This window comes from Oncorhynchus keta, chromosome 5, assembly GCF_023373465.1.
Source record: "Oncorhynchus keta strain PuntledgeMale-10-30-2019 chromosome 5, Oket_V2, whole genome shotgun sequence".
NCBI lineage: Eukaryota > Metazoa > Chordata > Actinopteri > Salmoniformes > Salmonidae > Oncorhynchus > Oncorhynchus keta.
Window position 1 is genome coordinate 11,645,793 of NC_068425.1, and position 12,320 is coordinate 11,658,112.

The window sequence follows — 12,320 nt, forward strand, 5'->3', positions numbered from 1 at the left end:
CACACACACACACACACACACACACACACACACACACACACACACACACACACACACACACACACACACACACACACACACACACACACACACACACACACACACACACACACACACACACACACATACTCCAGCCATACATCAGGCCACTCCACAGCACACCGTTAAAATGGAATCAATTCTCCAACCGGATTAGCTGCTGGCCAAGCAGGCTGGAGGGGTGGCATTTTGCTTTCAGAAACTGAGTCAGCAGCTGCTGATGAAAGGCAAGGCTCTCAGTCTCCTTCTGTCTCTTCACGCCCCTTCATTTCACCTTAACTCAGCTCCTCACGCCGAGCAGGACGGGGGAAGGCTAGTTCCTATCAGAGATAAAAGAGAGAAGAAATAGAGAGAGAGCCGAAGAGAGAGACATTGACAGACATACATTAAGAATGTAAGGAGACTAGAATGATACGAAAAATACTATATTTCACATCTGCCATTTCAGACCAGTTTACACAAAGCAGTGACTCAACGGGACAACTATAGACAATGTAAATAAGTGAAACCACAGTGGAAACCCCAGACCAGACCTGTGTGCATACAGTATGCTACTATGCAGTGAATGTGAGACACCGTAGCAGATGGGTTTCTCAGGGTAGTGAAGCAGCACACATATTCAACGTGCCGTCATATTATGGGATTTCCAGTTTCACCACATACAGTTAGGCAAGGGAAGACCACTCAGTATCATTTTGAAAGATTGAGTCAAAACTCAGAGGAATTGACAAGTAACATTCCAAAGGATTTACATTTTTATGCAGAATCGCTATCGCATAGACAAAGTCAGTCATTTTGGTGTTTTTTTTTGTCTGAGACTTTGCTAGTCTTACAGCTATAGATGAAAGCCCAGGGTAAAGGCAGTGTTGAACCAAAGGCAGAGCGACAGACATCCCTGATGAATTGCCAATTGGTTCAACAGACTATCACTCATACAAGTGTTTTCTGATCAACTCAGGCATTAGCATGCTTCAGTTCGGTTCACTCCAAAACGAAACACACAGAACTCAGGCCCTGTGTGTAGTTAACCGACCCTCTCTGGCCATTCATCGCCATTTTACCTGTTGATGTTGTCTTAGCTGATTAGCTGTTGTTGTCTTACCCGTTGTTGTCTTAGCTAGCTCTCCCAATCAACACCTGTGATTGCTTTATGCCTCGCTTTATGTCTCTCTCAAATGTCAATATGTCTTGTATACTGTTGTTTAGGATAGTTATCAGTGTTAAGGTTTACTGCAGAGCCCCTAGTCCCACTAAACATGCCTCAGATACCTCCTTTGTCCCACCTCCCACACATATGGTGACCTCACCCAGCATAACTAGCGCGTCCAGAGATGCAACCCCTCTTATCATCACTCAGTGCCTGGGTTTACCTCCACTGTACTCACACCCCATCATACTCCTGTCTGTACATAGAACCCTGAATCTATTCTACCACACCCAGAAATCTGCTCCTTTTATTCTATGTCCCCAACGCACTAGACGACCAGTTTTGATAGCCTTTAGCCGTACCCTAATCCTACTCCTCCTCTGTTCCTCGGGTGATGTGGAGGTTAACCCAGGCCCTGCGTGTCCCCAGGCTCTCTCATTTGTTGACTTCTGTAACCGAAAAAGCTTTGGTTTCATGCATGTTAACATCAAAAGCCTCCTCCCTAAGTTTGTTTTACTCACTGTTTTAGCACCCTCCGCCAACCCTAATGTCCTTGCCGTGTCTGAATCCTGGCTTAGGAAGGCCACCAAAAATTCAGAGATTTCCATATTCAACTACAACATTTTCCATCAAGATAGAACTGCCAAAGGGGGAGGAGTTGCAATCTACTCCAGAGATAGCCTGCAAAGTTCTGTCATACTTTCCAGGTCTATGCCCACACAGTTCGAGCTTCTAATTTTAAAAATAAATCTCTCCAGAAATAAGTCTCTCACTGTTGCCACCTGTTACAGACCCCCTTCAGCTCCCAGCTGTGCCCTGGACACCATATGTGGATTGATTGCCCCTTATCTGTCTTCAGAGTTCCTGTTAGGTGACCTTACTGGGTTATGCTTAACACCCCGGCAGTCCTAGAATCTAAGCTAGATGCCCTCAATCTCACACAAATTATCAAGGAAACCACCAGGTACAACCCTAAATCCGTAAATATGGGCACCCTCATAGATATTATCCTGACCAACTTGCCCTCCAAATACACCTCTTCTGTTTTCCATCAGGATCTCAGTGATCACTGCCTCATTGCCTGCATCCGCTATGGGTCCGCGGTCACTGTCAAGCACTCCCTAAAACACTTCTGCGAGCAGGCCTTTCTAATAGACCTGGCCCGGGTATCCTGGAAGGATATTGACCCCATCCCGTCAGTTGAGGATGCCTGGTCATTCTTTAAAAGTAATTTCCTCACCATCTTAAATTAGCATGCCCCTTTCAAAAAATGTATAACTAAGAACAGATATAGCCCTTGGTTCACTCCAGACCTGACTGCCCTCGACCAGCACAAAAACATCCTGTGGCTGACTGCACTAGCATCGAATAATCCCCGCGATATGCAACTTTTCAGGGAAGTCAGGAACTAATACACGCAGTCAGTCAGGAAAGCAAAGCTTCAAACAGAAATTTGCATCCTGTAGCTTTAACTCAAAAATGTTTGGGGACATTGTAAAGTCCATGGAGAATAAGAGCACATCAACCCAGCTGCCCACTGCAATTTGCATCCTGTAGCTTTAACTCAAACATGTTTGGGGACACTGTAAAGTCCATGGAGAATAAGAGCACATCAACCCAGCTGCTCACTGCACTGAGGCTAGGTAACACTGTCACCACCGATAAATCCACGATAATCGAGAATTTCAATAAGCATTTCTCTACGGCTGGCCATGCTTTCCTCCTGGCTACCCCGGCCACCAGCTCTGCACCCCCCGCAGCTACTTGCCCAAGCCTCTCCAGCTTCTCCTTCACCCAAATCCAGATAGCAGATGTTCTGAAAGAGCTGCAAACCTGGACCCATACAAATCAGCTGGGCTTGACAATCTGGACCCTCCCTTTCTAAAGTTATCCACCGCCATTGTTGCAACCCCTATTACCAGTCTGTTCAACCTCTCTTTTGTATCGTCCGAGATCCGTAATGATTGGAAAGCTGTCGCGGTCATCCCCCTCTTCAAAGAGGGAGACACTCTAGACCCAAACTTTTATAGACCTATATCCATCCTGCCCTGCCTTTCTAACGTCTTTGAAAGCCAAGTTAATAAACAGATCACTGACCATTTTAAATCTCACCGTACCTTCTCCGCTGTGCAATCCGGCTTCCGAGCTGGTCACGGGTGCACCTCAGCCACGCTCAAGGTACTAAACGATATCATAACCACAATCGATAAAAGACAGTACTGCGCAGCTATCTTCATCGACCTGGCCAAGGCTTTCGACTCTGTCAATCACCGTTTTCTTATCGGCAGACTCAACAGCCTTGGTTCCTCAAATGACTGCCTCGCTTGGTTCACCAACTACTTCTGTGACAGAGTTCAGTGTGTCAAATCGGAAGGCCTTTTGTCCGGACCTCTGGCAGTCTCTCTGGGGGTACAACAGGGTTAAATTCTCGGGCCGACTCTTTTCTCTGTATATATCAACGATGTCGCTCTTGCTGCAGGTAATTCCCTGATCCACGTCTACGCAGACGACACCATTCTGTATAAATCAAATCAAAGTTTGTCACGTGCACCAAATACAACAGGTCTAGTAGACCTTACAGTGAAATGCTTACTTACAGATTCTAACCAATAGTGCAAAAAATGTATTAGGTGAACAATAGGTAAGTAAATCAATAAAACAACATTAAAAAGACAGTGAAAAATAACGTATATATACAGTAGCAAGGCTATAAAAGTAGCGAGGCTACATACAGACACCGGTTAGTCAGGCTGATTGAGGTAGAATGTACATGTAGATATGGTTAAAGTGACTATTCTTATATGATGAACGGAGAGTAACAGTAGCGTAAAAGAGGGGTTGGTGGGTGGCAGGACACAATGCAGATAGCCCGGTTAGCCAATGTGTGGGAGCACTGGTTGGTCGGCCCAATTGCGGTAGTATGTACATTAATGTATAGTTAAAGTGACTATGCATATATGATAAACAGAGAGGAGGAGCAGCTTACAAGAGGGGTTGGTGGGGGGTGGCACACAATGCAAATAGTCTGGGCAGCCATTTGATTACCTATTCAGGAGTCTTATGGCTTGGGGGTAAAAACTGTTGAGAAACCTTTTTGTCCTAGACTTGGCACTCTGGTACCGCTTGCCATGCGTTATTAGAGAGAACAGTCTATGACTGGGGTGACTGGGGTCTTTGACAGTTTTTAGGGCCTTCCTCTGACACTGAACCTTTTGAGGATCTCAGGACAAATGTCAAATCTTTTTAGTTTCCTGTGGGAGAATAGGCTTTGTCATTCCCTCTTCACAACTGTCTTGGTGTGTTTGGACCATTCTAGTTTGTTGTTGATGTGGACACCAAGGAACTTGAAGCTCTCAACCTGCTCCACTACAGCCCCGTCGATGAGAATGGGGGTGTGCTCGGTCCTCCCTTTCCTGTAGTCCACAATCATCTCCTTAGTCTTGGTTACGTTGAGGGAGAGGTTGTTATTCTGGCACCATCCAGCCAGGTCTCGGACCTCCTCCCTATAGGTTGTCTCGTCGTTGTCGGTGTTCAGGCCTACCACTGTTGTGTCGTCTGCAAACTTAATGATGGTGTTGGACTCGTGCCTGGCCATGCAGTCGTGGGTGAACAGGGAGTACAGGAGGGGACTGAGCACACACCCCTGGGAAGCTTCAGTGTTGAGGATCAGTGTGGTAGATGTGTTGCTACCTACCCTCACCACCTGGGAGCGACCCGTCAGGAAGTCCAGGGATCCAGTTGCAGAGGGAGGTGTTTAGTCCCAGGATCCTTAGCTTAGTGATGAGCTTTCAGGGAACTATGGTGTTGAACGCTGAGCTGTAGTCAATGAATAGCATTCTCACATAGGTGTTCCTTTTGTCCAGGTGGGAAAGAGCAGTGTAGTGTGCAATAGAGATGGCATAATCTGTGGATCTGTTTGGGCGGTATGTAAATTGGAGTGGGCCTAGGGTTTCTGGGACAATGGTGTTGATGTGGGCCATTACCAGCCTTTCAAAGTACTTCATGGCTACAGACGTGAGTGCTACGGGTCTGTAGTCATTTAGGCAGATTGCCTTTATGTTCTTGGGTACAGGGACTATGGTGGTCTGCTTGAAACATGTTGGTATTACAGACTCAATCAGGGACATGTTGAAAAATGTCATGCCCTTCTTTGGACATCTGGCCCTTCTTTGGACACTGTTAACTAACCTCCAAACGAGCTTCAATGCCATACAACACTCCTTCCGTGGCTTCCAACTGCTCTTAAAAGCTAGTAAAACCAAATGTATGCTTTTCAAACGTTTGCTGCCCGCACCCACCTGCCCGACTAGCATCACTACTCTGGACGTTTCTAAAGTAGAATATGTGGACAACTACACATACCTAGGTGTCTGGCTAGACTGTAAACTCTCCTTCCAGACTCATATTAAAACATCTCCAATCCAAAATTAAATCTAGAATCGGCATCCTATTTCGCAACTAAGACTCCTTCACTCACGCCGCCAAACATACCCTCCTACCGATCCTCGACTTTGGCGATGTCATTTACAAAATAGCTTCCAATACTCCACTCAGCAAACTGGATACAGTCTATCACAGTGCCATCCGTTTTGTCACCAAAGCCACTTATACCACCCACCACTGCAACCTGTGTGCTCTAGTCGGCTGGCCCTCGCTACATATTCGCCGCCAGATCCACTGGCTCCAGGTCATCTATAAGTCTATGCTAGATAAAGCTCCGCCTTATCTCAGCTCACTGGTCACGATAACAACACCCACCCATAGCACGCGCTCCAGCAGATATATCTTCCTGGTCATTCCCAAAGCCAACACCTCCTTTGGCTGCCTTTCCTTCCAGTTCTCTGCTGCCAATGACTGGAACAAATTTCAAAAATCGCTGAAGCTGGAGACTTATATTTCCCTCACTAACTTTAAACATCAGCGATCTGAGCAGCTAACCGATCGCTGCAGCTGTACATAGCCCATCTGTAAATAGCCCACCTCCTCCCCATAATGTTTTTATTTACTTTTCTGCTCTTTTGCACACCAGTATTTCTACTTGCGCATCATTATCTGGTCATCTATCACTCCAGTGCTAATTTGCTAAATTGTAATTACTCCGCTACTATGGCCTATTTATTGCCTGACCTCCTCACACCATTTGCACACACTGTATATAGACTTTCTTTATTTTCTATTGTGTTATTGACTGTATGCTTATTTACTCCATGCGTAACTCTGTTGTTGTTTGTGTTGCACTGCTTTGCTTGGCCAGGTTGCAGCTGTAAATGAGAACATGTTCTCAACAAGCCTGCCTGGTTAAATAAAGGTGTGCACTCACATACTTCCTTAAAAGACCTTTGCGTAAAGAACCAGAAAAACGCGGCAATAGTACTGTTTGTCCATTTTGAGACGCTGTAGCCATCTCCTCAAAATAGTCAAAATTAATCGTTACTGTCGAGATCTTACTCGCACAATTTGACATCTTACTAAAATTATTGGTTGCAGTATTCTTCAATGAAAAAATATGCATGAAAACGAATCGTCTCTCGCTGAATGACAACAGATACTACTGTTGACCAATCACCGATGAAGGGGCGTAGATTCCGGCTCCGAACTTCGGCTTGCCTCACCAACAAATGTTGTGTGCCCAAACAGCTGAACAACCCCTCACCGAAGTCCAAAACGTCACAAAATATCGTCATAATAATATGCACGAACTCTACCGAACTGTTTCGGCTGGGAAGCATGTGGACGCTTTAAGAATCAAGCAAGATGTGTTGCCAACTCATTTTAATGGTAAATTGCTAGAGGCAGGTTGATTTGTTGCTTAAAGTTGCTAAATGACGTTGTGATGTCATTGCGTCAATACGTTGAATACACAATAACGTTACTCAAATTGACCGGCCAGCTGGAGGAGGTGCCAAGATGGCGGCTTGAACAGATTATTTTTTACCGAACTTCAGAAAGATTGTGAAAAAAACAAGTTTACAGTCATTACTATTTTTATTTGTTCAAGATATAAGACCTTTCCTGTTACTGGAATAATAATTGGATGATTTATTTTGGCATGTCCATGCAAAGAGTGAGGATTATGTGTTATGCACTATAGCACATTTCCATATCATATGTGATTGAATATTATCTGCTGTTGGCTTGTGTGGGGTGTGTGTGTTATGCAACATAGCTGACTTGAGACATTGTCAACAGTTTCAGGTGGTGAAATCAAGGATGTGAAAACGAGAGTGGCAAAGGTTTAAAAAGGTGTGGAAAAGAATAACAATGTCTACCATAGACGTCTCACTGATCTGGGACAATACACAAGAAGATGGAACCTGAGACTCTACGGCTTGCCAGAGGTGGAGAATGAAGATGTGCGAGGAGAGGCTATCCGCATCTGCCAAGAAGTTATGCCTGCAGAGAAGAACAAAGTTGGTGATACCATGGACGTTGTGCATCGCCTCGGCAAGAAGCAACAGCAAAACGATTCAAGACCTAGGGGTATCATCATCCTCTTCAATGCCAGATTCTACAGGGAAGCTGTCTGGAAAGCTGCTAGGAAGAACGCCTTCCTTCAGAGCCAGGGTATGCGTTTCACCGAGCATCTCAGCCCGGAGGACATAGAAAGAAGGAACAAGTTGTGGCCAACGATCAAGATAACACGAAATGAGGGAAAGGCTGCTTACTTCGTGGGAGGACGAGGCTTCATCAACGGTTCAGAAATCCATATTCCTCCCTAAAATTTCACCAGAAGGAACAGGTTGATGGTTTCAGCCATGGTATTCTCCTTTTCCTTATGTTGTTTACTTAACAAGCACCAGGTGACTATTTTTCAGGAATACTCAGGTACTTCAATTTATTAGTTTGTTCTTGTATGACCGGAAGTCCTATTTTGTTTACAAACTTACGAAGAAGATTCTTACTCAATTTCAGCTGATGCCAACTTCTGGAGGTCACAGTGGGGCAACGATATTTGGCTTTCCCATGGATCTGAACGCTCCGCCGATGTCACTACAATGAAAAATACCTTTGGTGGTAATATTCTACACTCGGAATGTGACCCATTATCTACATTTCCCAATTTGTTATTATTGATAGGAGGGGACTTTGACATTACTATAGATCATTCAACCGATACAGTAGATGGCCCCCAGGTAGGCCAACCAATCAGAATTTGGGTTTAATACTTTTTATGGAAAAGTTTGATCTTACTGATATATGGAGAGAGAGGTTTCCGGCCGACAGATCATTCACTTGGAGTAACAAAACAGGCTCCAGACAATCCAGAATAGATTTTTGGCTTATATCCAAATGTATTGATAGTGAGTGTGTTACTACAAATATTTGTACTACTCCCCTCACAGACCATAGGGCATTTACATTGATATCAAAATATTTACCCCTGATACTAACCTTGGTATAGCATCCTACTGGAAGCTAAATAGATCATTATTAAATAATGATATAGTTCAATTTGATGTTAAAGATCTGCTCTCACACATTTGGGAAAGGGCTTGTGAAGAAAAATATTATTGCAAGAACTGGGAGCTCTTTAAATTTGAGGTGTCCAAATACCTTAGAAAATATGGTAGTATTCTTGCTAAGACCAGAAGAGCTGAGGAGGAAAAGGTGATCAATTAAGATAACTTCCCTTTCTCAGAGGTCCCCAGCCGACCTATCGGGGGAGAAGAAGATGGAACTAATTGAGTTACAAAATAAACAGGATAATATATATAAATTAAAAGAAGAAGGAGCCTTTATTGGATCTATAATGTTCACTCTATCAGTGATATAGAATCTAAACCGTGTGATGAACCCATCAAAGTTGAAGAGATTATAGAGTCTATCAAACATCTAAAGAACAATAAATCACCAGGTGTTGATGGAATTACATCAGAATTTTACAAATTATTTTCTGAACAAGTAGCTCCCTTCCTATTTGAAGTCTTTTTAGAGAGTATTAAAAACAATGTTCTCCCTCCTACAATGAGTCAGGGGTTAATACCAAAAAAAGAAGTGCTGCTCATCGATAACTGGCGTCCAATTTGTCTTCTTTATAATGACTACAAGATATTAGCCGTACTACTTACAAAAATAATTAAAGAAATCCTGGATGCAATCATTGATGAAACACAGTCTGGCTTCATGAGGAACAGACATATTTCTAACAATGTCAGACTAGTTTTAGACATACTTGACTACCCAGACCTAATAACTGAGGATAGCTTCATATTATTTTTATATTTTTATAAAGCATTTGACACTGTAGAGCTTCAGTTTCTCTTCCACTCCCTTGAGAGACTTGGCTTTGGGGATTTTTTCTGTAAGGCTATTAAGCCTCTATGCAAATGGTAACAGCTCTATCAAATTGAAATATGGCACCTCACCTATATTTGAGTTAAAGAGAGGAATTAGGCAAGGTTGTCCTATCTCTCTGTACCTGTTATTATTAATCACCCAAATTCTTGCAAATTCTTTAAATAATAGTCCTGTACAAGGTATTTTCATAGCTGGTAAAGAAATTATTATAAGCCAGCTGGCTGACGATACTACACTTTTTCTGAAAGACGCTAACCAAATTCCCATATCGATCAATGTGATTACAATCCTTTTCCAAAGCATCTGGTCTATATCTTAAAATTAATAAATGTGAACTCATAGCTGTCAAAGATTGTGTGACACCTTCATATTATGGTATTCCAGTAAAAGAAGAACTTACATATTTAGGCATAACTGTTACAAAGGTCAAAAGGTTAAAAAAAGTATAGGCTTACTAAATTTTAACCCTCTTATTACAAATACCCAGAAGAAGCTAAATCAATGGCTACAGAGGGACTTATCTTTAAAAGGAAGAGTCCTAATAACCAAGGCTGAAGGTATCTCTAGACTAACATATGGCACTCTATCTTTATATCTAGACAGTAAAATAAGCAAGGAGATAGACCAGATGCTTTTCAACTTTCTGTGGAGAAACCGTACCCATTACATTAGGATAACTGTTGTAATGAACACTTATGAGAATGGTGGACTGAATTTTCTGGACTTCACTACTTTAAATAACACTTTTAAGATCAATTGGATAAAACAATTCCTAAGAAGACCCACTTCTATCTGGAATTTTATTCCTCATCATGTTTTCTTTACTTTTGGTGGCCTTAACTTTTGTTTTGCAATTATAATATTGACAAAATTCCAGTGAAACTTTCTACTTTTCATCAGCAGGTTTTCTTGTTATGGTCCTTAATTTATACACAATTTTTCTCCACACATATATTATATATGGAATAATAGGGATATATTGTATAAAAATACTTCTTTGTTTTTAGAATATTGGTTCCGAAATAATACCCTATTGGTGAGCCAACTGGTAAATGCAGAGGGTCTTTTACTCAGTTATAAGGAATTCTTATCACTTTACAAGGTCCCTGTAACATCTAAAGATTTTGCAATTGTTTTAGATGCCATTCCCTCAGGTGTTGCTATGTTATTCAGGAACGTGTCAAGACCTGACCCTCAGAGCCTACCTTCTGTTGACCCTGTTGACCCATCAGTAGGAAAAATTTGTTTCTCTTTTGGTCCATTCAACAACAGAGCTATGAACCTTGTTTCAGCAGGATGTCATGCCTTATTGGAATGGATTTATTGATAATATCTGTTGGGAAAAAGTTTGGATGTTGCCACACACATACCTACTTGTTAACAAAATTAAGGAAGTTTCCTTTAAAATTATTCATAAATATTATCCTGCCAACCACTATATGAAGACGTTTAAGGAAAACATCAACTCAAATTGCTCCTTTTGTAATGACCACACAGAAACAGTGTTGCATGAATACAATGCCAAAAAATATGCAAGAAAACTCTGGCAAGACATCAGTAGATTTATAATTAAACACATTTATGAAGATTTTACACTATTGTGGAGAGATGTACTGCTTGGATTCTTTATATACGATAGAAATAAGCTGAAACATTTTTATGTAATTAATTTCATTATTCTTTTGGCCAAATTTCATATACACAAATGTAAATTTACAAACAAAAAAAACACATTTTCTTACCCTTCAAAAAGAAATTGAACTGTATTTTAAGACAGTAGAGTATTTAACTAACAAAAAAAACTGTTAGAATTGTAAGTGTATGTCCCTTTGGTCCTTGTGTAATTGTAATGTGATATTGTACCCCCTAGCTCGATTGTCCATTGTTTATAATCTATATATACACAAACTTGTGTTCCCTCATCTACTTTCTGTATTGATTTGTAAAAAAATAAATAATAATTGTCTGGCCAGCTCCGCAAAAATATGATTTGACATTTGTTCAGGTACAGACTCCCACTCTTTTCTGTACGATTTTGATTGAGACATGTTGATTGATGTCGTAAGTTCTGTTCAAGATCAAACATTCGTGAGCAACTATAGTCATTGGGTTTGGCTCGTCGAACCCGTACTACTGCTGCTGCAATCAGCGAACAATGATTTGAAATTTGCTGAAATTGCTGCTGGTCTGCTGCTGCACTTTTGCAGCCAGGCACGTGTGTTGTGACAGAACATCGTTTTTGTTTCATTTAGAGGGAAGTCGCGTGCCTTTTAGCGTTTGAGTCCTTTTTAAAAGTTGCTAAATTTGTTGCTAGGTGCAGTTTGGAAAAAAAAGTTGCCAAGATAGACTGAAAAGTTGCTAAAAGGGCATCACTGATACTCAGAGGATATGCAGTCAGGAGACAAATTATGTGTAGCTATATAATTGTCCTTTGCATATTCATGACTGTTTTGGACTGATGGCTGACTTAACATTCTACTCAATGCCTTGTCAATGAGCACTGATGAAGATTCTGTCAAGTGCATTCGTGGCTTGGAAATACAATGACATTCAAACTAATTAGTAGGACAATCTTTTGTCATCATTGTGATGTCACCAGATTGATTTTAGATGCAGTATGTTAGCTAGCTAAAGTTGAAGGGAGGCCACCGGATTCTAGCTAATGTTAGCATCGTTGTTAGCTATTTTTGACAAACTGCTAGCAAATGACAACACTGCCTAAAGAAATGCTGGCAAAATTGTTTCTTACTAAATATTAGACTACTTTGCAATTTCATCTTATTTCCAGACAATATAGCATAATTTAGACTAAACAGTAGTTAGCCTCTGTCTAAAA

General features: G+C 41.7%; 1 long non-coding RNA gene across 1 annotated transcript; it reads left to right on the plus strand.

The window, feature by feature from the left end:
- Nucleotides 1-6,792: 6,792 nt before the first annotated feature.
- Nucleotides 6,793-8,941, plus strand: LOC127930003 (uncharacterized). The gene is made up of 2 exons (XR_008136473.1): nt 6,793-6,964; nt 7,376-8,941. It is a non-coding gene; the product is annotated as an uncharacterized LOC127930003 (long non-coding RNA).
- The last annotated feature ends 3,379 nt before the right edge of the window (nt 8,942-12,320 follow it).